Consider the following 22,466-nt stretch of genomic DNA (forward strand, 5'->3'; position numbering starts at 1 on the left):
CTGGGAGGCGGTCATTCGTCAGTGACCGTTAGTTACTGGTCACTGTTCAGTGGTCAGTCACCTCCTCATCCAGCCACATGTGTTCCAGGCACCGTCTCTCTCCCGGAATCCGAGCGGCCACGCCGAAGACGCAATCGATTATCACGCACACAAAATTGCCCGTAATTCTCGGGAAAATTGCCTGGTAAGACCCACTACCATTATCGGCGCCGTATCGACGAGGCCGCTCGCGCGCACCGCGCCGCGATCGCACCATCTCGGAGCGGCGTGCGAGCCCCGCTGCGCGCGCCCCACAGCTCGGCACGATTACAATCGCGGCGCGGCAGCGACAATCGCGGCGCCCTGCACCACTGGCGCCGCTGGCAAACGCCCGGAGAGCGCTGATGATCGAGGGGCTGGTTATCGCAGGGTGTCCTGTGCGCATTCGGCTGAGAGGGAACGGCTGATTTTGGTAGTGTTTTTTTCAAACTATTAAAATTTGATCCCGGATCTATGCTCTTCAATCGAGAGCAATACACAGTTCTCCGCAAACGAAACACAAAATAATACGACGCCCAAAAGACAAGCCACAAAACAGTATCTAATATATATGCTCAATCAAGCAGCCGTCGCGGTCGAGCCGCCGCGCGCCGCGCAGATTCCAGTGAAGCTCTCCAGCACGTCCTACTCTGCTCGGCATCCCGTCCAAGCGGCCAGGCCTCCCAGCAGAGGCCAGAGAATGAGGAACGGGCACGGGGGCCCGCTCGTAACTCCCCACGTGCCATAGCATCGAATGCCTGTGGCCTACGTGAAACATTCCCCTTGTCAGCCACAAAATGATTACTGAGATGAACTCTTTCGGGCGACGTGCGTTACTTCAGTCTTGCATTGCCCGAAATCCAAAGGATAAAAAACATAAGTCGCTGAGAGAATGAGCTATGAGCATTATCATGATTTCGGAAGAGGTATGCTGTGCAGTCATTCTATTCTTGAAAAGCATGTGAGTTGTTTCGAACCTACCGCAAGGAATCGATTCAGTGATCCGCAATTCTGAAGAACGGCCCGGCCACACCCGACACTAACTACGGAGTCTAGATTAGAATCCAGGGAAAATTTTAAGTCGAAAGCCCTCGAGAACCATCCCATGGAAGCACACTATCCAACCAGTGAGCGCCGAGGAGCTCCGAGACCCGATCTCTCCGCGCCAGTCTGGATGTGGTGTACGTGTCTGAGCGCCTACGGCCGGCCGCGCTCTCGGAGACGGCGCCGATATTCGGGCAGTTCCCAGCAGGACCGGTCCGCAGACGGGTGGAAATGAGTTCGGCTCCCACGGCTCCCGAAACGCCATCTTTGATCACCGGGTTCAAAGAGCACGTCAGCCAACAACGCGCCGCCAAAGTTGGCCGGCGCCGGCCCAAACTCGGCGGCGCTGTAGACCCACACTGTAGGAGGACAAAGCGCGGTACGAACCTGTGCAAACACAGACCCAAGCACAGACCGCGGCACTGGCAGCAGCCGCATGTCCCATTCACTGCCGACGCCACACGTACTCAGACCGCAGAATGTGCCCGACCGCCGCAGCCGCGTCCACCGCCAGCCAAATGATGTCCTTAGATCATAAATTTCCAGTCTTTTACAAGTACGTTATTTATGAAACCGCACGCGGCCCGAGCCGGTCGTCGAGCGGCTACTGAATGTCTCCAGTCGGACGGGGCATTACCGGCTCGTGCTCGGCGCCGCTGCTCGCCGCGCTCGGCGCCACTGCTCGCCGCGCTCAGCGCCACTGCTCGCCGCGTCCAGCGACTCTCGGCAGGTGCCGGCTGGTGCCGGGGTGCGGCCCGCTTCAAAGACGGCACAGAGCGGGTGAGGCTCTCAGCCAGGGCGGACAGCCTGCCCAGCGCCCAGTCATACTGCAATTTAGGTTATTGCGAGCACTCTGCGATAAATCTTACCGCGTTACGTATTGTAGGCAGGCTTTAAGATGCTATAAACAGGCTCCTCATTAAGCTTTTGAGAAGAAGCCGCGCCCATGATGACCAATATTAGTAATATCCCTTGGGGAATATCATAGAACCTTGCAAACGTAATTAGCAAAAGTTTAGCGGTCACTCAGCATAATCTTCCTAGCAATGTGCACTGCCCCAAAATGGAGCAAACTTGAGAGAGTTATAGCACAGTTTGATACGACAATAATTTCTGTGCAATAAACTCCAAACAAACGGGATCCAACCAGTTCCAAAGTGCGGGCGAAAAGCCGTTTTGGGCCTTCCAAATGATGAGCCTCTGATGCGTGATAGGTCACACCGGGTGAAGCTGGACTCCACCGTTGCCACACCGTGTGCCGGGGACGCCGGTGGGGCCGCTGGCCGGACGCCGGGGCGGGGCCGTCGGCGTGCCGTTCTTTGTCCCTCTCCCGGCGACACCATTCAGCGGCGAATTTGCAACAGAGCGCCGCCAGATCGGCCGTGTCGGCGACTAATGCTGCGCGCCGGGCCGCGTCGGCGGCGAGCCGCGGCGCACAATGGCCAGCCGCGGTCGCCGCGCGGCCGCCGCCCCCGCCCCCGCCGGCTCATAGAGCGCGCGCTAGGTGCGGCTTTGCGGCGCTCGGTCACAGCCCGGCCAGTCCGAGGTATGTGGTCATCTCAGAAGACGCCACGTCACCGCACCGTGCCGTGACCCTGGTCAGACGTGAGATGGTCGGACCGCCGCGCGGAACAAACGGAGCCGGAGACTGGTGGTCCGTTGGACTGGAGATGACGAAGGGTATGCAACTGTGACTCGTTTACTTTCGTCACTCGTGGAGCAGCCTGCGATTTTTAGTTAAAAATATGTTTCAGTGTCTAAGAAAGCCGGTATGATGGGATGTCTAGTGAGAGCAGCCGACTCTGCTGACTCGGAGGTGCCGCCGAGTCAGACTCAGCCACCCACTCAGCGGACCACCCACCGTCCATCCGTCCACCCTCTGTCCACACTGCAGGCGGGCGCGGTCCACACGCGACAACACTCTGGACGCAGCCACCCTGTCCGCCGGAACACCCGTTAGAGTCGCGTTCACCAGTCTCTGACACCGACCGCCGCATACCAACTCTCCTCTCGGCTCCCAAACACAGAGAGCAGGCTGTTTGACGACCTCGGCCACCCCGGCGGTCCCTTCAGACCCGCGCGGCACGACCCCAAAGAGCGGACCGTTTGACTAGTGACCATCATGCGGCCATAGGTCACAGCGTGCGCTGCGCAGTGTGCGTGGGTGAGACGGTGTCGCCGCCGCCCGGCGCGGTGGTCCAGCCGCGAGGTGCGCGCAGGGTCAGAGGTCAGCCCGGGTCAGCAGGGGTCACCCCAGCCCGGCGCCGGCACCACAGCCGGGCGGCGCCGCCGGCCGCGCGCACACGGCGCTCTTTACGAGACGCGTCGAGCCCGATGACTGTAATTGATACAGAGTAACCGGCCAAACGACGAAAATATGTATGTTTTATGATAATGGCGCCTAATGGCATCTGTCGGCCGCTGTAATGGAATCTGAGGCCGGCCGGCAGACAAAATCACTGGGACGGGAATGCCATTACGGGCATCTCTCTCTGGGTTACGGAGACACTGAGGTGAATGGACGTTCCTTATCGCCGCGCCGGTCGACTGAATCGGGCTGAGCTCGGTGAGGTCTCACTGAAACCGACCGGCGTGCCTTCCAAACGGGGTCACAGTGAGCCTTACTGATATCGAGACAAGATGATCTAGGTAAATAAAGCATTAGCTGAGGCCTGAGGCAGTGTGGTAGCCCATATGTCTATTCTTTTATTTGATAAAATTGGTCCTGATAAAAGTGAACATTTCAGATTGCACTCGGCCGCGGCGGAGCTGATTGCCAATCTGAGCATGCCTTGTTCCCTGTATAACTGCACGATTCCCGCTGGCGGCACCGACACCTCCCCAGTGAATGTAAATCATGCCGGCCGTCGCAACTCTGGTCTGAGTGCTGATTTATCTGTCAGTGGCCGGCTCGCGCGCGCGCCGCCAGCGGACGCAATAAGCGCTCCTCTGCGCCGCGCCGGCCGGGGAACGGGGGCAGCGAGGGCAGCCGCGCTCCGTGAATCATCGACACCATCCCTTCACACCCTCCCTTCTCACATAGTCAATAAGCCGCTCCGCGAGAGGTGTCCGTCCATCCCCCCCCCCCGGCGGCGCCGAGCTGTCCGGAGGGGGGGGGGGCGTCCGAGGGCGTCCATCAATGCCCCGACTGGCGTCCGGCCGCCGGGCAAACTCAATTTGACATCATCAAAACGGCCACGATGGGCCTTCAATGGCGCCGCGCCGGACGGACGGCCGAGCTGAAGGAAGGGACGAGACGTCCAGTCGGCTGAGCAGACGGGACGGGAAAGAATGGACAAGACAGGACAGACGAGCTGACGAGACGATACAGACGAGCGAATGATCTCATTTGATCTCGCTTAAAATTGTCTTAAAAATGCAGAGCAAAAAAAAAAAAATACAACGATATAGCGCGTACAAAAAGTATTCGCATTGTTTGCAATATTGATATTTGTTGCAAATTTCTGGAGCACATCTTATAATTTTTAGATAAACAAGATTTTCTGCGATTTGTAAGCCCCGTACCCCAGGTGCTTTGATTAGATGATGTTCTCAGTGTCAGCATCACATGCATCCCTCATTCCCTCACTCACCCTGATCAACCCTCCCCCTCCACCGTCACGTTATCCAGCTACCCTCCGCCCCGCCGATCTCTGACCGATCACGTGACCGTTGCTCCCCTCTGCCGCCGCTCACTGTCCCACTGACAATGGACACACTTCCTGTGACCGTGGCGAGCGGCGGCGAATCTTGGTGAAGGCTGCCGACGCCTTCTCCATTATTCATCTGGGCGCCCATCGCTCGCCATTCAATAGTCACTTCCGCGGACAGGCTGAGGCAGTGTACGGCTGCGGGATGATCTCAGCCTCCAGAGGTCGCCAGCGGGGTCACTTCCCCTCCTCCCGTCAGAGACCCACTGACCTGACTTCCAGTCGGCCGGTCACGTGACCACAAGGTCGTCCGTCGGCAGACAGCAGTGCAAAAAGTCCCCTGTCCAGTGGTGTGCGACTTGGATTCTAATTACGACACAGGCTAATTTGAATTACAAAATAATGGTAATGAGCGCGTGAGCAGGTTGACTGGCGCGGTTCATTCATAAGATGGCTGGCTCGGCGTGGCGCCGCGTGGCTCAGAGGTGTGGGATGAGTGACCGACCGATGGGCGCCCCGCTACACGGTCCTCCTCCCTGCACGCCCGTGAACGCCCTGGCATAGGTACCCCGCGAGCCGTTCGCACCTTTGGCGCAGCTGATGAAAGCCAAGGTCGCGACGCATACAGGGACGCTGCAAATTTATGCGGGCTTTGGCCTCGCGGAGAGGCAGAGAGGGTGGACTGGCCGCAGGAGAGAGCTGGGGAGAGGACCGCTGTGGGGAGAGAGTTGTAGGGGAGGGTGACCAGCTGATGGGGCTCGACGAAAACATGAGTTAGATTCTTGTTGAAGTCAGATTTTAAAACGTTCAATTGAATTGAACACTACTTAGTGTACGATTGTAGCGTTAAAATGTTGATGTTGTTTTATGATGTATGAAAATGAGATTAGCTTATTGAGTCGCCTTTATCATCAAGCGTCTACCTCACCTAGAATGCTGGGTGTCTGGGGAAGACATCTGCAACTACCTACATTACAGGCAAACATCCAGTCGTGTCGCTTCGTTCAGACTGACACTGTAACTGTTCCAGCTGTGCCAAACCCTCATAGTCACATATCTCCATCCCGTTCATACAGGGTCACCAGTGGCAGTCGACTGGACCGACGGAGCCCCGCCCAGGGACCCAGCCAAGCGTAAGGGCTGTGGAGCAGGGGACTGGGGAGGGGCGTTTTACGGGGCTGTTTTGAGCGGCTGGCTGGACGCCCCGCGCTGCTGTCCATAACTCCTTTGTCCGTCGTCGGCGATGACTTTCAAATCCTCTCAAACCGGGAATTTACGGTGTTTGCCGGCAGTCGCCAGTCGCCAGAGCAGATGGCGATCCCAGAGGAGTTCAGAGCGGTCCTGGAGCGACCGGGCAGTGCACTGGAAGTGACCTGGAAGCCCCGAGGGCAGACGGCCTCACTAAAGCAATTTCAGCACCTGAGATTCTCTTCGAGTGCTCAAGAGCAGACTACACAGCATGCGTTGAACGTTTTAGCTGCCGAGAATGAGTCAAATATTCTTGATCGCGAACCCAGGTCGCTTTTTTAACCTGAAGCAACTACTCACATAACTAGGCGCCACTCTCAGGTCACTGGTCAGCACAGCTGCGGTTATGCTTCTTTAAATATTTCCTGATGGAGAAGGCGAAGTCATGATCGGGTTACAATACCTTAGCCCTAAGCTGCGATCGAATTGAGCGGAAGTTACGATACTGCACCAGGATACAACGCAACGACTTCAAAAGAATATCAGTGAAAGACTAACCCCGTATGGTGGCTACATTCAGTAAGTGTCGTTAAATCTGCTTTACGCATAGAGAAGACTTCGCAGCAAATGAATGGGAAAGTAATCAATTTCGATAGCCCTTCGTTGGGCTGCCATCTTACACCAATAAAACGTTTTGGGCAATGTTAACTGCCGCTGTCTAACTCTCCCTTTGACTCTGTTGGTCTCAGGCCCTGCCAGTGCCGTGAGCCGTCCAATGACTACTCTGTGAAATATGTCAGGCTTTAGAGGAAATGCATCTCACTTAAAGTGGTTCTAAATGTCGTCCTCTCTATGGCGTTTTAAAGTCCTGTTTTAGCAAGAGTGAAACAAGAACAGTAATGAAAATGGTTAAAAATCATGGGTTTGACGTTAACAATCCCACGTCAGCTACAATGTTATTATGTTCAATGACAATTCCAAACGCTATTGACGAAACTTTGCATTAGCATTTTGATGATGGAATAATGCTTTTAAACAAATTCAGCATCGTATACGTTATAATAGCTCCATGGCAACGATTAATAGTCATTTGAACGCTCTCACAAACATACAACCATTACTCACAAAAACCATCAATTATCATACAACTCAAAACTGACAGAGAATAGAAATGTATGTTTTAGGGAAATGTGCGGCAGGGTCATGGAGTACGGACGGAACCGGCACACCATTAGATTTGGCGGGGACCACCGTCCGCCACAGAGGGGCTTCCCCGGTCTGAGGACCGGCCGTGATACGGGTCTGTATTTCACGGGCCTGACAATCTATAATTGTAGTGCTCAGTCCTGTCACCGAGTCCACAAGCCGTTACACACGTCACGATAATCGTCACACGTGTTTGAGGAGCTGTAACACGCGTCACGGCCCTGTCACGTGATAGGAGGCAGCCATATATCACGCCACTTACAAGTGATATGAAGTTAGGTTGCCAAGTGGAACTTAACTGTTAGATGACCAAGCAAAAGCAGATGTCATGCGTGTGGGTGATGAGATGACGTGCAGTCACCTGCCACAAGGCTACGGAGTCAGTGCACAAAAAAAAAACTAGTCTCCGGTGCCAGCGGACACACTTGGGATGACGGTCCCACGAGGACACAGTAGTGGTAGTAGACCCCAATGTCGCGGACACAGATAGGGTGACAGATCCCCAGTGACAGGCCCCAGCTGACAGTCCCCGTTACCAGCGAGCACAGACGCGGTAACCGTCAAACATGTCAGCCGTTTCAGCCGTCTGACCGGGCCGGCCCTGCCGGACGGAGTGCAAGCCGCCCCTAAACTGGGCCATTGTGCGCGTTTATACTGAAGTGATAGGTTATAAAGCGGCCCTGAAAAGGTGGAAGCCGGCGGCGTCGGCCCCGACCGTTGGCTCCCGGCTCTCTCCGGGCCCAGATAAAGGCACGCCACTGGTCCGATTTAACCTGTTGAACACAGACATTAGCCGCTGCATTGAAATCGTTTCCCATGGTGGGCCTTTTCAGCCGGGAAGCGTTACAGTGCGGCCGCGCGACCTCAAAGGCCTGCGTGCCGGCCGCTTAGGGCGCGAGAGTGGCGCTGAGAACCGGCGGCCCGTCGGACGGAGGGGCGAGCGGTGTCTGAGGACAGACGTCCGCCCCTGCCAGACGCCCTCCTTTCGCCAGCTGGGCGCCTGGAATGCACAGAGCGACGTGAGCGACGCCCGGGATCCAATCGTCCGTGCTGGGCGAACGGCCCACGGCGATCGGGGCAGAGTGGGAAAGTGTCTTCGGTCCACGTCTTATTGTGAATTTCTGCAGTGGTAAAGGTAAATGAAGTTAGCGCGCGATGCGTTGCACCACCTCGGCTGCGCTGTCATCACAGTGTGAGCAGTGTTTTCTGTTCTAGTCCAGGTGCCATCCCCAATGGTTCGTGCGCTGACTGGCAGTAAGATGTCCAGCGTGCCGTATCGCGTCGAGCCAACCAAACCGGCGCAGCTGGTGTCCATAACATGGTGAAGACGCCGCACATCAGCCAGACTAACACCTTTCCATATCGCTAATCACCCTTGTGGCATGAAAAACTTACATAAGGCAATCACAGACGCACGTAAATTTAACAACTGGACCGAATTAGTAGGCGCAGGCACCATAAAAACTTAATGAGTTGGAGTCATTATGAGCAGAGCAGGTACGTCACTGGAGAGGGGCCTGAAAACCGGCGGCCTCGCTACTAGCCGCGGGCTGCGCCGGCGGTCATTACCAGCCGGATACGTCACTGGCGCGGCACGGACGAAAAATGGCGCGCCGCCGCCGGCAGCCATGTTGCAGGTAAACAAATGCGGCGCACTTAGGCCGCCCGTCCGGCTAGTCATGATACCGCCTGGCCGGCGGCCGGGGGCGGGCAGCGATGGATCGGCCGTCTGCCGAGCGCCATGGTCAATGTCAGTGGCGACAGCTGCAGAACCAGCACCACCAGCGGCACCAGCACCATGACAATCAGTACCATCACCATCTGGGACAGCACCAGCACCGCACCACCATCACCGGCACCATCACCGGCACCTGAAGCTGCGCAGGCCGCCCGCGCGGCTGTCGGTCGGCGCCGTTTGTTTTTGTCGCAGTCCCTGTAAAACTGACGCTCGCCTCGGGACCTGCCGGCGGAAAAAAGCTGAATGGGCCGCGCCGCGTTCCGTGAAGCGGCGGCCCGATCACGTGAGTGGCGAGTTCGCGACCGGTCCGGCACGAGCTATCAGCAACGGAGGAATGTCCGCCGAGGCCGGCGCGGCGGCACGGCACCGCGCCGCCGGACCCGGGGCACACGATACTTATACGGTACCGCGGGGTACGGTACCCCAGGGGCGAGGTACCGCCACAAGATAGACGGAAAGAGACGGACGGACGGATGATATAGACTGACGGATGAATAGCCAAAGACGTGCGAGCGGTCCGACGTGAACGAACGGACAGAGGCGCACGGACGGGCGCTCAGAGCCACAGAGCAGTATCGCAAGTGTTCCCATTCTGCCGGCACCACCACCGCAGCCCCTATCGCGCCGACGTGGTTCTGCCGGCCGCGATTAGTTAGGTTTTTCTGCGGCTGTGGCCATGTAAGATTAATTGCTCTGGCAGATCCCGGGTCGTCGAGAATGTGCTCGCTCGTCGCCGGCGTTATCTCAATCCGTCGGAAAACTACAACTGTACTAAGCCGAGACCTTGTGAACACACGGTGTAGGGCCGCGGTCGGACACCATTGACCAAATCCTTCCTCCAGACAGGCTAAGCGCCGTACTCTTTGAAATGAGTTCCTTCCATAGCGATTTGAATCATCAAATCAAAGCATTTCAATTAAATTATTTCTGAACGATTTGAGTTCACATGACGATGTCATGGAACCGAGCAATCATCTCTGATTCATTAATTGGAACCATTAATAAAATAAATGGAAATAGATTGAAAATACTTGAGTCATCCGAAGAATGTAAATAAAGGAATGATAAGTTCGCACCTTCTAGGCAAAACATACCTACCTACTGTGTAATGGTTACCAGACCATAGTAGTGTTTTCGGTCCAGGCTTGTGATTATTCATATTGGATCATATTGACCACACATTCAACTGATAAGGGTAAGAATATAAGTTTTTCCGCCCAATGAGATAATACGGCATCTTAAAACAGTTAATCAAATATCAATTACGCACTATTTGACGATTAAAATGAATGAAATGCATCAAAAATAAATATAAACATTTGAGAAATGCTACTCATCGTACCGCTTCCGAGACAGCGGTAATGTTTTGCGATCGCGTCTTTATTTCAACACTCGTACGGAGCGTAGAGGTCCGGTCGTAAATCCGAACACAGCGTATTCTGCCTGTTGTTGCTGGAATTACAACATAAGGACATGTGAATTAAGTTCTGTATGGTGTGTATCTACATCAAAACACGGCCCGTAGTTTCCCGTAATCACTCGGGGCACGTGCAATTTAAGTCGCTTCCTTGTTGCTGTGCAAATACGGCCGAGTGCTCTGAAATCGTAAATCCCGCGACAGAATGTCATTCAACGCGGTGCACTGCAGCGCCGGCCGGCCACTTAGCAGACCACCAAGGATCCTGAGGAAACACTAATCTGAATATCTGATTGTTTTAGCACGCGATCCGAGCATATCCATTAATCAGGATGGAATGGGTAGTCGGGCATGGCCGTCTACTTAGCAGCCGGTCCCGCGTCACAGGGCCGCACCATTGTTGTCCTCTGCGCGGCCTCCATTCCATCAGATCGCGCCAGCTCTGCAGCCTCCCCGGGCGGCATTTACACTCACCCCACGGCCCGTAAATCGGACTCTTCCTGGTTCTTTGGCGTCTTCCGCACGCCCGGATGTTTGAAAATACGCAACAATTGAGGAAAACAAACAGAGCGGCGGGCCGGGACGGGGCGAGGCCGGCGGGGAGCGGCCGGCAGCTGGGCCGGCGAGACGCCCCCTTTGAATCAGGTGTGAGGTTTCTGGCCGGCGCCGGATCAGCGCCACAAAGCAGCGGCGCCGCGCATAAAGCGGCCGGTGTGATCATCGGGGGAGGCCGCCCCGGCCGGCGCGGCGGGCGGCGGCGGCACAATGGAGCGCTCCCCAGCGGCTCCGCGCGGCTCCCGGCAGAGGCTCCCGGCGCGGCTCCCCAGCGGCGCTGGCTCTCGGCGAGCGGGTGCCACCGGCGGGCGTCACCGGCCGGCCGGCCCGGTCCGGCCGAGTTTTTACGGCGCCGAGTATTGAGGTGCCAGCCGGCCGGACGCGTCTAATCCCTCGCCGCCGGAGAACAATTATCTCCTTGTCCACACAGATAAACAATTGCGCGCGGACGTTGATGGAGACAAAAACCGAGGTGAGAAGGAGGCAAACAAGCGCAGCGCAGGGCGGGACGGCCGCGCCGCGCGCCGCTGCCGCAACTCGGCCGTAATCAGACGCGACCATCTCGGCGCAGATGGCTCCGATTGCGGCGCGTCGTGCCCCATGTCGCCGACGCTGCGGTCCATCGCCGGCCGCGGCGGGCTCCGGTGTCGACGGACGGTTCTCGGGCGCGTTCCGCTGTCTTCCGGAGTGTTGCCGGGGAGATTCACGGCTGCAGAGCGGCACAGCTGCACGCTGGAGGTGAGGCAGGGAGGCTTACAGCGGCCGGTACCGTTATGTTGAGCTCGGCTCGTACGATACCGTTCTGTGGAAAGAATGGAATAGAAACATGTACTTGCATGCTCCGCCTGAGGACTATACCCAAACCAGGAAAAATGTTTGCTCGGCCAATGCACATCGGATTATTTGATGGCTGCGCTCATATACTTGGTCTGACCATCTCAAAGGGGCCGCCGCCGTCTGAGCGGCAGCGGCCGCTCCATCTCTCCGTGGTGCCGTCTCGGTCGGCTGGGTCCGTGGGCGGCGGCCGCAGCTGCTCGTGGCCAGCCCAGAGCGGCGAGCTGCCCCGGGGCCGCCGCCACGCCCTGCCCGGGGCACGGCACCCGCCCCGCCGCCGGCCGCCGCGCCCGGACCCAGAGCGCGCGGCGCCGCCCGCATGTCAGGCCGCGCCGCCCAAAAGTCAATGCCCGATACGGGCCGGGCGGCGACACGGGCATCCCGGGCGCAGCTGATACCAGGACAGGTCGGCTGCCACGGAATTCTGGCCAGTCCTATCGCTTATGCCCGTCTGACAGGCGGCGACCACTTCTGTCCGCCTGTCGGCCCATCAGTCGGCCGTCGGTTTTCTCCGTCGGACCCTCTGACCCATGAACCCGGCTCGGCCGGCTCCCAGCGCCGTGTAACTTTTCCAACAGTGCACCGTGGGGAGCCAGGAAGCGGCCGCGCCGCCGCCGACCGCCCCACGCGGAACTCGGCCCGGTCACGCGCGCTCACACGCCGCTCCCGACGTTTCCATGCACGTGCGACGGAGACGGAGCAGACATCGGTCACGCGGCCGGCGTGGGTCGCAGAAACTGCCCCCAGCCACGCTTCCAGGCCCGTCCGCGGTAGCCAGCTGGGCGCCACGAATCCATCGAGCCGGGTATGACGACGCTACTGGCGCAGCGAGTTGAGGTCTCCCCCTCCCCTGGTCCGCCGCCGCGCGCCGGTCCGATCTGGTCCGTGGTCCGCGCGGACCTCACCTGGTCCGGCCGCGGTCCGGTCACGTGCCGGCCGCGCTGCTCTCGCTCCCCTCCGGCAGCGTCTCGGGCAGAGCGCCGGAGCGGCTACGGCAGAGCGCGGAGGCCCATCAGCAGTAGTGTCACGTGCCGGGATCCATCAAATTGGCATGCTGCACCGAGCCCAGCGGCGCGCCCCGCTAAAAACAGAGAAACCAACCAAAACGGGAAAATCAATAGGGAATTACGGAGACGGAGGCGGAGGCGGAGAAAATGGGAGAACAGAGGCGAAGGCGCTGAAAGAGGCGACGATGCCAACATACTCGAGAGACAAAACAAGAGCAGAGAGGGCACGGAGAATGCCTACATATTCCATAATACACCCGGTTGGAAACAGAGAGTGCCGTAGAGTCAGACACAGTGGGCAGTGGAGCTGACAAAAGCGAGCGTGACGCGGAGAGCAGAAAAGAGCGGTGAACTGTCGCCGCCTGACGCATGGCAGGGCTGTCGGGACTGCAGCCGGCACCGGGCAACATGGCAGCGGCGGCTGGGGGCTGGGGGCTGAGGTGGCGGCCACCCAGGTCGATACGACTCCCGAGGGAAATGGCGGCCGGTGGCGGCCTGACGCGCCCCGTATCCTCTGGTCGACCGGGACTCTGACAGGGGACCGGGGCACCCGAGTTGTGGCCCACGACCCGCTAGGGTCACCGCCGGCTAATCCTGTCAGTACGACATATCTGCAACACATGGGCAGAACTGGATAATGGGCGGGGAAACTGATACCACTGAGGAATGAGCATGATCGAGATGAGACGAGAGAGCTTTGTTTATTGCATAGACTTTTACGTCAATCGATAGTTCAAGTGAGGAGAGGGAAATTATCATGCCTAGTAAACCGTAAACATTTTCCATAGGAATTTCTGCCATAATATTCCCCGCCTGTCGCATTGGCGGCTTGTCGTGGCGCCGCGCCGGGCAGCGAGTTCGCCATTACGGTGAGCCTCGGCGGCAGCTCGGTTCTTCCTTGGCCGTCCCTCGCCATCCGCATACTGAGTGATGATCAAAGGCAGGACGGACGCCTGCCCGAACCTCGCGGGACGTTGCGGCAGGCGACTCTGATGCAGCGGGGGGGGGGGGGGCGAGAGGGGGTGTCGAAACACAACTTGGTCAGGTAAAACTGGGATGAAAAGAGAGGAAATTGGGGTTAATTTTCACTGGTGACGATTTTTCGAAACTAGATTCCGCTTTGCATTGTCATGATTGATGCGTCAAAACATGTTGATATCGCACTTTAATGTGAATTTTATAGAAAATTAGTTGGACACTAATCCACAATCTTCTAAATTTAAAACTGATTCATTGTGCGGCTGAACTTAAGTGATGTGTTTGTGCTTCTGAGTTATGCACGCAAGTGGCATGCATACTCGTACTTACGCATCCAAACGTAGCTGAGACATCGGCGCGCAGAGCGCACTAGTGAATGTCTCCGCCAGAAATCGGAGACTGCGATGGAGCACAGGTGGACATCTCCGCAACGACCCGTGCACAGCAGGTGAGGAAGATGACCGAATTTTTACCCCGCAAACACGCTACAAATCAAGATTTTATGTCAAACAAATCCCGACAGAGCTTGATACTTATCTAACCACCAAAACCGCGCTCCTTAATTGAAAAGGGCAAATCCAACAAGGTAGCAGCAGTGTCGGCCGCAGTCGCGCGGTGTCCGCGGTAGCTGCGACACCACTGCCTTGGCCAGCACCAGTGACAGCACCAGAAGACACCAGCGCTGACATCACCAGCACCACAGAGCACCAGTCTGACCGCGGCGGGCGCCGCTGGACGACCACCGCGGCGGCCGCCGATCGGCCGCGGCCGCTATCTCCCGGATCGGATTTTTTCGGCGTCCGGGAGGAGCTCTCGGCGGCGTGGACAGATAAAAACCGGCGTGGCAGCTGTCTGGCCGCACCGCCTCCCGGCGACGCCATAAATTATTGGACGCCCGATCCGTCAGCGACGCGACGGCCGGTCGGCCCGGGCCGCCCCGGGCCGTGACGTGACGTGACGCTCGGAGCGCCCAGAGCCGTAACGTGTCGTCTGAGGAACTCGGCTATCCCGTGACGTTTGGGGCGCTCTGAGCAGCGTTCCACTGCTGTGTCGTTTCGTTTTCAGTGTGACCTCTGAAGTCTGAACTCAATATAATTTCTACCGTGCCTGGTATCACTCAATATAAACTTGTGTACCTTCATCACGGCCATTCTCACAGCTGTCTTGAGTGCTCGTGTCTCCAATGACCAATTTCATCATCTTGTCAGGCGGTCAGCGGTGACCACAACTCAACTGCGCAGCTATTGAGAAACGGATTCGACCAGTCACACCTTTAAGTCGGAAGAAGTCAAAGGAGACACGGATGTGATCGGCGAACTCGTAAATCACGACGCGACCGATACAGGCGGGATGTGGCCGCCAGGACACGGGTTTTCAATTATGGCGCCCGGTGCGCCAAATCGGCCGCCGGCGGGGGCGTCCGCGGTCGTGCTCGGCGGCGCGGCGGGGCGTGCGTCGCGAATGCCTCCGCGCGGCCTCCTGCGCGGTTAACGCCGCTCCCGCCCGCCGGCAATTAATCGGTGACGCAAAAAGACGTGAGCGCGGTGCGCCGCGTACGTGAAGGATGGTCGCCGTCCGGTCCCTGCTCGAAGGCTGGCCGCCGCCGCCGCGGACGGTCCGCGCGACTTTGCACAGTTGCGGCGAACTCCGTGCCCACAGTGCAGTCTGAGCAGCAGCCGCCGGCTGTGACGGAGGCGGCACTGCCGCGGGCCACCCGGAACCGGCGTTGACGTCGTTAGCTGCCGGATGCATAGAAGACTGATCATGAAACCAACGTGTGTTGGCGGAGTTAGAGATCAAGTTGGTTTTGAGCCGAAAAGTTGGCTGTATAAACAGGAAGAGAGTGCCTTGGGATAGAAGTTTGAAATTCGTTTAAGTCAAGAATCAGGACCTGGTGCCCGTGATGCACCAAAAGAGCATATGGAACCGACAGAAGTCACTCAGCCGTCAATAATAGGCTGACAGAACAGGCGGAAGGGTGGGTTCGATCCTCGCGACCTCCTCAGTGTTTTTGTTGCTTTCTTCTTGTGTCGTAGGCGGGCGGTGGCTAGCGGCGTCTTTTTGTCACAGGCAGGTAGACAGCGCTCGGGCGCGCTTTTTCGCCGGATCTCGGTCTTCTTTTAGATTCCATTTAACTGTTTGATTGCAGCGGGTCGAGCGGCCGGCGCGCGGCCCGCCAGCCAATGCTACCCTGCACGCATACCAAGTGGCGCGGCGCGGGGGAGCGGCCGCCCTGCCTGCTGCCACCGCCGCGCCCCGACCCCGCCTCTCCTCGCGCAGGGAGCGACTGCAGCTCCGCGGCCGTGCGCGTGCCACAGAGCAAAATCAATGTTGTCCGTATTACCATTAATTGAATGGCCATCCAGCATTTCAACTGCTAAGACCTTCCGATTTGCATATGTTTGTTTTAATAATTAATTAAGGTGACGTCACTCGTCTGCTGAGCAGCCTGAGCAAGGTGGCGTGACGTCACCGGGATGGCCTCTCAACTGGCGTTCAATTTGCTATTAGCGCGTCCCGTTGTCTGCGGTTTTCACGCCTCCTCGGCCGGTGACTAGGCGCGCGGCGCGGTTTTTGTTTTGTGTAATGACGGCGCACGCCGGCCGGTCGGGCAGCGTTTGAGGTGGCCCGGCATTGGAACGTTGCGGCGGCCCAAACCAGTTCTCTTCGGGCTCACTGAATGCTGGTGAATTGAACGCCGCTAAAATAAATGCCGATCAATGGAAAATCGCTAAAATACCCACCACAAAGCGGCTTTTGTGTGCGGTGGCACCGCGTTTGGTTCGACTGTCGGCGCGCTTTCGAGCCGCTCGCGTCGTGCCGCCGAAACTGACGCAGGGGCGCGCCCAGCTGTCGCCAACATAATGCGCCGCCAACACCTTTGTATAACCTGCATTGCTGTTCTCACCTGTGCCCTGAGGCGACGAAGAAGCCACGTGCAAGCGCGGCGCGCGGCGAGATGCGAGGGCTGGGAGGCTGCGAGGCCGAGACGCCGCCGCCGGCCGCACGTGCAAACGGCGCGCGCGGCGCGGCGCGGCGGCGGCGCAGCTGGCGCGGTCGAGACAGACGCGGCGCGGTGACACAGCACTACGCCGCCATCCATCAGCACGGCACAATTATCAGCTCTTCACGGAGACGCGTGCCGCGCCACCAAATTAAAATCCCGAAATCACGCCCCGATTGGCCTATTATGACGTTTTGATAAATTGGCTGGCGGCGCGGGGGCGCAGCGCGTGGCCGGTCCACCCGGCCGGACCAAGCGTGGGAGCGCCGCCCGCCGGCCACGGTCCGGCCCTCGGCCGCTTGCTGGCCGGGCCCATGTGAATTACTCCCGCTGCCCTTGACGCCTGGCTCGTCTCAAACGGCCCTAAATGGCTTGTAATCCGCATATAAGACCCAGAAACGGATAAAACCTAATTGCGGTTTCGCGTGGCGGCGACCGGGCGCACCGGCCAGCCGGCGGTGCCGCTTCATCTAAATCCTATAATTATTGGTGAAATAATTCCAATTTGCATAATTATCAGCCAAAGCAGGTTGCAGAGCACCCAGTTGAGACGCCGGTGATGTGCACCACTGCTGCCGGGTTTGCCGGTGCTCTCCCACACGGCGTCTATGAGCCCGGTCGGCGGGCGGCGGCGCGCCCGTCCGCCCCACCGAGCCGCCCGGGCCGACCATGGGGCAGCGTGATATCCTTGAGCCGGACCGGACTGTGGCGGTGCCGGCGGCAGACGGCGGCCCGGTCCGTCGGCCCCCTGACTGCGGCAGCTCCCCAGCCAGCCACGTCTGCCCTGCAACCAGCTGCATACGGTACCTTTCCGGACAGCTGCGCCAGCTTTCCAGACAGCTGCGGCTGCGGCAGCTCGCGACACCCGACCACCCATCCACCGACCGGACTCTCAGCCCAGCGGCGACTCACCTCGGCGCGGTGCAAGACTGGTCGTCCGTCCCCACAGCAGCCTCGTCGGTCAGCTGCAGGTCAGCAGCGGTCAGACGGCGTCCGGCAGGGCTGACGTCACGAGGCGGGGGCTCTCAACGTGGCGTCCCGGCTCGTTATTGATTGCGGCGCCAATGATGACCGATGGAGACGCTGTCGGCGGAGATTTGAGCTACACTGACGGGCGGCGGCTCGCCGGTCGCGGCGGAGGTGCAGCATTGTTCATTGCCCGCCGGGTGGCGGAGGGACGGGTGGGGTGCCGCACGGCAGGCGATGGAGGGGAGGGCGGCCGGGACGGTCAGTGCAACTGAACTGCTACCCCCGTACCATATGCACTACAACTGCTTCGCTATTTACCTCCACCTAAAAATGCACTCTCTGACATAGTGAAATGCACCACTCTACGTAACATGTTATGGGCGCCTAACCTTGACACTTCCCTAACCCTAACCAGTCAGTCCACGCATAAGCCACCTCAGCACCTCAGAGCTAAAACATCAGAGCATAGCTCGCATGCACACACACACAACTGGATAATTTACGCAGCGCCGTCACGCGGGGGCATTGACGTTTTTGACAGTACCTGTGCTGAGCCGGCGGTGAGTGACGAAGTGGGTCGCGGCACGCGCCACCACCCGGTGATCCCGGTCCGGTCCGGTCCGGGGCGCCGGGCGGTCCGGTCCGGGGCGCCGCGCGATGATGGGGCGTCTTCTGAGCGGCGCGACACGGCTCAGCAGCCGGCGCGGCCTTCGGCGCCCACCGCCGGCCGTCCGAATGGCACCGTACCAACAGCTGGCTGAGGAATAAGAGACTCGTCAGTGGCGGCCGGCACGACACGGCATCGAGGCGCTCGCCGCTCACCTTGTGCCGCGGACTGGTGTGCCTCCCGTCCCCTCTCTCTCTCTCTCTCTCTCTCTCTCTCTCTCTCTCTATCTCTCTCTCTCTCTCTCTCTCTCTCTCTCTCTCTCTCTCTCTCTCTCTCTCTCTCTCTCTCTCTCTCTCTCTCTCTCTCTCTCTCTCTCTCTCTCTCCTCTCTTCATGGAACTCACAACTTATTTTTGTTTGACTCATTTGTGTTGTTGGGATTATCGAATTGAGTAAGATCACTACTGATTACCTGCTAATGGGCCACAGTGGAATGACGCGGTTTTTCGACCTTTTTACACACCTGCACCTTCTCTGCCCCTACCAACTCTCCTCCATGACCCGGACCAGACCTCCGACCTCTCTCTCCCTCTACCTGTCCTCTCTCCGCACTCTCTCCGCTGTCGGGCGGCCGGCGGGAGGCCAGCGAGCTGTCACGGGCGCGCTCTCGGACGAGACGGGCCTTCGACGGGCGCCTGCGGCCGGCCACCTCAGCGCGCCGCGCTCCGACAGACGTCTGAAGGTCTCACCGAGCCCGACCGGTCCCCTGGCGTGGCTCCCGACAGGCGCCATGGCTCAGAGGGAGACACAGGGCAGGGGAGAGACGACCTTACGGGAGACACGTGAGAAGACGAGCTAACAGAGTTGGAAACAATGGAACGAGGCAGGGTGTGTTTGTGAGGTGTTGGTTCAATTTCAGAGGAGCAGTCGACGCACCTGTTTGCTCTTGGCGCCGTTAGATCAGCATGTGCTGAAATTTCGGTTGGTTGGTGCTGCTCGCACGAGTGCCATGAGCAACAGCTGGTCGCAGTCCCCTGTCGCCAGCCGACCGTCAGTCACTGTATTAGGCGCCATTCAGTCATCACTGCTCTGGCCGGGCGGCTGTCAGTCAGTCGAGCGTCCCTCTCAGTACCGGCCGGGCGGCTCCCAACCGGCGGCTCCCCGCGGCGCGGCCGCCGCCGCCGCCCCATGGAATTCTGCCCGTCAGTCGGCCGGCCCAGCCCGCGTCTCCACTGACCTCCGACTCCATGCGGTCTCCACGGCCACTCCGGAGAATGTCTCCGCTCTCCAGCGTCTCCCGGTGTCTCCCGCCGTCTCCTCGTCCCCAGTCGGCCGCTCGTCTGATACGATCGCCGCGTCTGTGTCGCTGCCGTTAGCGGAATCTGGCGATATTTCAGTGTGGCTCGCTCCCGGGGGGCGCGTGCGGCGCCGCTCTGACTCCTCTGACACCGCCGCGATTCCTCCGCTTTAATTAATGACGCCCTCGCAGTAAAATTGCCAACTTTTAATTCGGCGTGTAAGTCGGCCGGGGCGGCGCGGCGTTTCTGGCGTGCGCGCTCAGTCGCGGCAAACACGACGCAGCCAGTGCGTCGTAATTGGATCAGATGATTCGGGCCGAGCGGCTGAAGCCGGACCGGGTGAGAGCTCTCGGCGCGGCCAGAGCGGGCCCGCTCGGGCCGGGACGGACGGGTCGGCCGGCGGATTAGCTGCGGTTGGCCAGGTGCGAGGACGGCGCCGTCCGCGGCCCGGTGACAGGACCGCCGGAGACAGACGCATGGCGGCCAGACGCAGCCGACAGCCGCCGAGACACCTGAGGTCGTCCGGCTTCGGCACGTCAGGGCCGCCCCGGAGCGTCACAGGGCGACGGGCGCCGCCCGCGGAACCGATCAGACCCGACCAGAACTTCTGAGGTGACGCCAAGTTCAGGCTGTGATTTACATCCAATCAAAAGGAGCCTTGACGACCGGCACTGGTGGCGCTCATCCCAGCTGAGTGGGGATGACGTCACCGCATTATCAGCTGAGCGGTGATGTCAGAGGCGGCGACCCGGCGGATCGATTGTCAGCCCCATGCGGCAGGGAATGCCATGAATGTCCATCGGGAACGGGACGGCAGCGAGGCGCGGCGACAGCTCGATTGTCAGCCTGCCACTCTCGATCGCACACCCGGTTTTTACACGCTCCAGATCGGTGGTCCGCCTCCCGCGGCCGGCCCGCGCCGCCCTGGCACCGGCGCATCAAACCCGTCATTAAAAATGCCCCAAATGGGCCTGAAAGTATTTGTTCCTTTGCCGTATTTCTCTGGAGCGCGATGCGAAGGGTCTATAATTAGTTGGCGAGTGACACCGTTCGGCTCGGAGGGGCGGCAAAAAGCGGAGCGCCACATTGTCTGCGGCGGACGGCACTTGTCGACCTGGGCGCCACCCAGGAGAGCCGTCCAGCCGCTTTGTGGCACGGTTCCGGTGTCACCTCGGCGGCGGAACGGACCTCCGCTAACCCAGAATGGCACCGGAATCTGAGGCGTGCCGCACCGCCCGGCGCGGACCCAGCTGTGAGGTAACGCACCGTCACACATCGACACACGGTCCGCACCGGCCGAATACCTGGCGCTGATTGGTATTCCGTCTTTAGTGTGAATCAGCGCTATAAAAACAAAGCGCGTGGGGTAAAAACCACGCCATGATGAGCATCTGACGATCGTGTGGGAGTCGCGGGTCTATCAGCTGACTATCCATCAGCGGCGGCCCGGGGCCGGCCGGAGGCGGCGAGCCGGCGACATTCCGGCCGTCCCCGCGGCATCCGCGCCAATATCCGGAGCGGCGCCGGAGTGACCTCTGGGTCACCGGGTCTGCAGTGACCTCGCGCCGTCTGCACCGGGTCACAGCGGTCTGCAGGGAGACGGGACAGTCGGGAGAGTCCGTGACCGCCTGATCCCGATCAATGTCCGGACACGACTCAGTTGACCGATCGTCACCGCCGCGTACCACGGGAGAGGTGAATCGGCCAGGAATCTGCCACCCGACCGCAGACGACGGCACGTCCGGACACCAGCGGAGCCGGAGCCGGAGCCGGGTGTGCTCCGCGCCGGTTAAACACCGACCCGGAGGCCAGGAGCGGTGAGGAGGAGCTGCAAAAACCGCATACCGGCCGGGACACGCAGCCCGCCTCCCTCCCGGACCCGACTACAGTGAGGAGACCACCTGATCACCTGGGCGACGGACGGAGGAGAGAGGGAGAGAGAGAGAGAGAGAGAGAGAGAGAGAGAGAGAGAGAGAGAGAGAGAGAGGGAGGGAGGGAGGGAGGGAGGGAGGGAGGGAGGGAGGGAGAGAAAGAAAACACAAACATTATACATTTTCGTTTGATGATTACGGTAACTGTGAGATTAAGGGCTGAAGTGGGATTCATTCGTAAACAGGCATTCATCACATTCGTGCAATGGTTTTCCGCATCAAACAGACAAAAAGACAGAAAAAGGCTGTACTCACCAGCCATGGCGTTCTTCTTTCTTGAATACGGCTCCAAGTGCAGCCTCTCCTCGCTGACTTAGGACGACCAAGACCATGATTGAGGTGAGGGCTTCTCGGTGGCGGGTCGCTGGGGTCGGACTATACCGAAACCCTGGCCCGTGGCAGACCTGTCATGCCAGGCTCCTTGCAGACCGTCCACAGCTGGGCTGGGACTGCAGTCCGATCCTGCAGCCGGCTGCTGCTGCTGAGTCTCTGTGACCGGCTGCTGCTGCTGCTGCTGCTGCTGCTGCTGCTGATCAGCCTGCGGTGCTGACCAAGCACCGAGCACAGACGCGCGGCAGAGGGGCGGCGCACACGTCCCGCGCCGCTCCTCTGCCCTGCTCGCGCCCTCATCTCGCGGCGCGCGGCACCACTTTCAGTTTCGGCGGTGCGCGCCGCCGGCCGGCGGAATGTGTGCCGCTGGACGGCGGGCGACGGACGCTGGAGAGGGACGGCTGGACACAGACGGGGAGCGTCACAGGCCGCCGCCCCGCCCGCTAAACCAACACACCTCCGCCGCGCCCGCCGCACCGGTCCGGGGTGCAGCGAGGGCACCCGGCGGGTGCCGCTTCTGCCGCACCCGCCGCACCGGTCCGGGGTGCAGCGAGGACACCAGGCGGCTTCATACCTACGCAGCACTGGTCCGGGGTGCAGCGGGGACACCCAGCGGGTTCTGTAAGAGGACTGAGTCGAGGGCTCGGCTGGATACAGTGCACAGACGAGGGCTAGAGGTGACACAGTCACTGC

General features: G+C 59.4%; 1 long non-coding RNA gene across 2 annotated transcripts in view; it reads right to left on the reverse strand.

Annotated features, from left to right (window-relative positions):
• Positions 1-21,804, reverse strand: part of LOC122390712 — a 34,237-nt gene extending 12,433 nt beyond the window's left edge. The window contains exons 1-3 of one of the 2 annotated variants that reach the window (XR_006258210.1): positions 21,699-21,804; positions 18,153-18,365; positions 17,552-17,722 (exon numbers count right to left, since the gene is read on the reverse strand). This is a non-coding gene — a long non-coding RNA (uncharacterized LOC122390712). Of the gene's footprint in view, positions 1-17,551; positions 17,723-18,152; positions 18,366-18,686; positions 18,805-21,698 lie in introns of those variants that run through there. The other variant, XR_006258211.1, reaches the window with a different exon arrangement.
• Between the last annotated feature and the right edge of the window lie 662 nt (positions 21,805-22,466).

This window comes from Amphibalanus amphitrite, unplaced genomic scaffold (genome assembly GCF_019059575.1).
Source record: "Amphibalanus amphitrite isolate SeventyFive unplaced genomic scaffold, NRLGWU_Aamphi_draft 000406F_arrow, whole genome shotgun sequence".
In the NCBI taxonomy this organism is placed as follows: domain Eukaryota; kingdom Metazoa; phylum Arthropoda; class Thecostraca; order Balanomorpha; family Balanidae; genus Amphibalanus; species Amphibalanus amphitrite.